Source organism: Chiloscyllium plagiosum, chromosome 18, assembly GCF_004010195.1.
Source record: "Chiloscyllium plagiosum isolate BGI_BamShark_2017 chromosome 18, ASM401019v2, whole genome shotgun sequence".
In the NCBI taxonomy this organism is placed as follows: Eukaryota; Metazoa; Chordata; class Chondrichthyes; order Orectolobiformes; family Hemiscylliidae; genus Chiloscyllium; species Chiloscyllium plagiosum.
The window spans coordinates 19,510,602-19,515,075 of NC_057727.1; the positions used below are offsets into that span (position 1 = coordinate 19,510,602).

Here is a 4,474-nt window from a genome sequence, read left to right on the forward strand (position 1 = left end):
GCGGGGATCGGCGTGGGGGCGGGTTGGGCGTGGGGGTGGGGTTGGTCGTGGGGCGGAGATCGGCGTGGGGTGGAGATCGGCGTGGGGTGGAGATCGGCGCAGGGGCGGAGATCGGCGTGGAGGCGGAGACACATGCGGCGTGGTCGTTGTGCAGGTGAATGACGTCACTGGAGGCGGAAGTAGATACGGCGACGGCAACTCTGGGGGCGGAAGTGGCTGCAGCGACGGCAGAAATGGTGTTGTTCCCGGAGGCTGTGGACCCCGCGGAGGCTGCGAATCTGTTGGCGATGGTCTTCCTGGTGATCGTGGAGGCGGGTGTCTGGGCGGCGATCGCGGAGGCTGCTTGGTCGGTGGGGGCGGAAGTGACGTCATAGTTCACGGTGGCGGTTGCTGCAGCGGCCGCATGGGTAATGGTGCCCGAGCGGTTCCGGAGGCCGATGGAAGATACTGAAATGGTTGAGGAATCCGGAGTGTGGGGGTAAGTACATGAAAGGTTTTGGTACTTACTGTCTTTAATTTCCGATATGGCTAGGAAGAACTGTTTGTTTAGTGTACGGATTCTTCTGAGGATGAAGAACAGTAGAGGTCTTTTGCAGGTCTGTGAGAGTGTTGTCCTGAGCTGGGGTAGGGCTGACTGCAGGGAATGTAGGTGGTGGCGTATGGCTGCAAGCGTGGAGTGGAGGATCCGGAGGGAGGTCTGTTGCTGCAGGCTTCGGATTTGTTGTAGGTACTGGTTGTCCTGGTTGGGTCCAAATTTTGTTGGTCTGAACGTAGTCCGGAGTCCATGTGGGGTCAGTTCGTTCCGTAGACAGGTGCTAAGGAAGGAGATGTGGCTGTGGTAGCGAATCTGTTTGAGGACGTGGCTGAAGAGCTTCAGGGCAGAGGAGATGAGCTGGGGGTGTGCAGTGAGAGAGGGACTCACTGAAATCTTTGTAGAGGGAGGAAGAGAGCTTCTTCAAGGAAGGCATCCTTGCAAGGACGTGCAGGTCCTTGGCCTCCTCCATCGCCAGACCATGGCAACACGACGCCTGCAGGAAGAGCACCTCATCTTCCGCCTAGGAACCCTCCAACCACAAGGGATGAATGCAGATTTCTCCAGCTTCCTCATTTCCCCTCCCCCCACCTTATCTCAGTCCCAACCCTCAGACTCAGCACCGCCTTCTTCACCTGCAATCTTCTTCCCGACCTCTCCACCCCCACCCCCTCTCTGGCCTATCACCCTCACCTTAACCTCCTTCCACCTATCGCATTCCCAACGCCCCTCCCCCAAGTCCCTCCTCCCTACCTTTTATCTTAGCCTGCTTGGCACACCTTCCTCATTCCTGAAGAAGGGGTTATGCCTGAGACGTCGTTTCTCCTGCTCCTTGGAAGCTGCCTGACCTGCTGCGCTTTTCCAGCAACACATTTTTCAGCTCTGATCTCCAGCATCTGCAGTCCTCACTTTCTCCTAGAAAAATATATAATTCAAAGACTCAAATGCATGAGAGAAGTGGGTTCTGGTTCATGTGCCACTGGCACCAGTACTGGGACGAGTGAGGCTATACTGTTAGAATAGTCTACACCCAAACCAAGTTGGGGTTAGTATTCTTGCAAACCACACAACTAGGGAGACAGAAATGGTTTTAAACTAAGTAGTGGAGAAAAGGGATCAAATGCAAAATGATATGGCAAATAAGTGTTGAGACGTGTTAAGAGAAGAAAATAGTAATATGGGAAATGTGAGCCAGAAAGGGCAGAGAGAATAAAACCTAGCAATACATCAACAATCAAGACCAAATCTTACAAAGATAACATAACGACAAAATTAAAGGTTCTGGGGATATCTTCCCATGCCTTAAAAGACATGGGCTATGGTAGAGAAACTTGGGAGAGTCGTATGAAACGTGGAGCAAGACCTTTCTTGATGTTAAAGAAACAAGATGCATTTTCCAACTAAGATTTGGATGTCAAGATTAGATTCTTGCTAGTGAACAGAGAGAGGCCCATTAATGAAATTTATCACTTATTATCACCTTTAATTAAACTCACTTCATTAATATCCACTCTCTAATTCTATCACCGACCTGATGGAAATGAGAAACTGAGCATTCTTAATATGAAAGTCAGAAAAGGTATGTGATAACTCCAGCCCACCCCTTGCTCCTCTGGCCTTCATCTTGGACACCAGTCACCAATGTCTCAGGCATACTCTATGGTAAGCCGATGTAAGCACCCTTGTCCACAGACGCTAGCATCAGACGTATGTCAGCTTCTGTACCATCATGATATAACTTTGAACCGCTTATGGTTCTGCGCTTTAATGCTGCACTTTGTAGTGCAATGGCAACTATAAATAGAATGAAGATACAAGGGCACTTTACACACAGGGTCAAGGACTCATCTCACAGATTGGACAAGGTTACACTGACCTTCTCCTTACACGTTGAACATTCCTCCAGATGACACTGACCCCACAGGCAACCTTAGACCAGACTGGTAGGGCCTGTTTTCATGGCATACTCTGCCAGCCCTGTGAGAAAAGGCTGTCCCTCTACATTATCATATGTATCAGGACCTGCAGGGTCCTGGCAGCAAAGCAGGTGCCAATTTCCCCTTTTCTGCCAGGAATGGGGCAATGGCTTTTTAAAGATGGCGCTGGCACTGGGGCTTCTGGTGTATCCCAGCAGTGATGAGTAATTCCATGTACAGTGAGTGGTAGAATTCTGCCAGCATCAAATGAGAAGGGTACCATAGAGGTGAAGTAGATAGTTAATAAGGTGAGTTTGCATTGATAGTACGAGAAAACACATTAGACCTCATGGACAGAAGCCTCCATGGAATTGAATAAAAGTGACGGTTTTCCAAAATATGATAAAAATCAGCTCTCTATATCTAAATGCATGGAGCATTCATAACAAAGCAAACAATTTTTTCACATTGTAAAATAAACTTTCATAGCTATTACAGAGACTTGGCTTCAGGATGACAAGGACGGAGTCTTGAATATTGAGAGATTTATGTCATTCAGGATGAATAGGAAGCTCAGTAAAGATGAAGGGCTAATTATTTAACTGTTAATTAAAGATGGCACCAATGCCATAAAGATGACTTTTGTTCAGAGATAAAAATGTAGAATTGGTTAGAGTGGAGATGAGAAATAGTTGAGGAAAGAAGTCACTCATGGGACTGGTCTATATGCCCCCTAACAGTAACCACCATATGGGACACAGTATGCAAGAAAAATATTGGGTGCTTCTAATATAGAGACAGCAGTAAGTATAGGTGACTTCAATCTACATATTAACTGGAAAATCAGATGAGCATTAAAAAAAACCAAACACTTGTGAATGCTAGAAATCTGAAACAAAACCAGAAATTTCTGGAGAAACTCGCAAGTTCTGAAAAGGGTCACTGGACCCAAAATGCTGATTCTGCTTCCTCTGCACAGATGCTGCCAGACCTGCTCAGTTTCTTCAGCAATTTCTCTCCTTTCTGTCAGTTCAATTCCTCTTGTGATAATTCCCATTAGCCATCTTGATTAAAGTCATTCTTGCATGTCTGTGAGGGTTCCATTCCTGAGAACCCCCACGAAGGATGACATTTGTGAGTGCAGAGCTGGTTAAAAATCAGGGATAGACAGGTTTTGCCCACGGATGTTGATGTTTATTGTTACATTTTATTGACGCAGATAGGCAAATTCTTGATTTCCTGGATACAGCAGATTAATTATATCTATAATACCTGCATTGTAATGTTTTGTGACTGATATACAAGAAACTTAATCCCTCTGAGTCTTGGAATTCAATGACAATTCATCTTTTAAATAATATTCTGCTTTTTTTACTCTTCTTGCCAAAGTGAACAACTTCATAATTTCCCAAGTTATATTCCACCTACCAGATGTTTGCCCACATGCTCAACTACACATATTAGTGTACAATTTCCTTGTGTCTTTTATCTTTGGTATCATCTATGAATTTAGCTACCATACCTTTGGTTCATTGATCCTTCATCATTTCTATCCACAGATGCTGCCAGAGATGCTGAGTTTCTCCAGCAATCTCTGTTATTATTTCAGATCTTCAGCATCCACAGTTCTTTGTATAGATTAAGCATATTATCATTATGTTTATAAATAAAACAGAGTATTCGTGAGTCTGTATCTCAAATTAATGTGTGGACTTCCCCGTGTCTCCAGCAAAAAAACTGAAAGAATCTGGAAATGAGGAAATTAGAAATCAGAAGGTATCTTTATAAGCGAAATGGACACTTCATTGAATCCATGAGGTAAAAATAATGACTGCAGATGCTGGAAACCAGATTCTGGATTAGTGGTGCTGGAGAGGACAGCAGTTCAGGCAGCATCCAAGGAGCAGCGAAATCGATATTTCGGGCAAAAGCCCTTCATCAGGAATAAAGGCTGAGAGTCTGAAGCGTGGAAAGATAAACTAGAGGGTGGGGGTGGGGAGAAAGTAGCATAGAGTACAATAGGTGA

At 45.4% G+C, this 4,474-nt stretch overlaps 1 long non-coding RNA gene across 1 annotated transcript in view; it reads right to left on the reverse strand.

Annotated features, from left to right (window-relative positions):
• Positions 1 to 1,416: 1,416 nt before the first annotated feature.
• LOC122559199 overlaps positions 1,417 to 4,474 on the reverse strand; it is a 23,947-nt gene continuing 20,889 nt past the window's right edge. The window contains exon 3 of the long non-coding RNA XR_006314360.1: positions 1,417 to 1,447. This is a non-coding gene — a long non-coding RNA (uncharacterized LOC122559199). The remainder of the gene's footprint in view (positions 1,448 to 4,474) is intronic.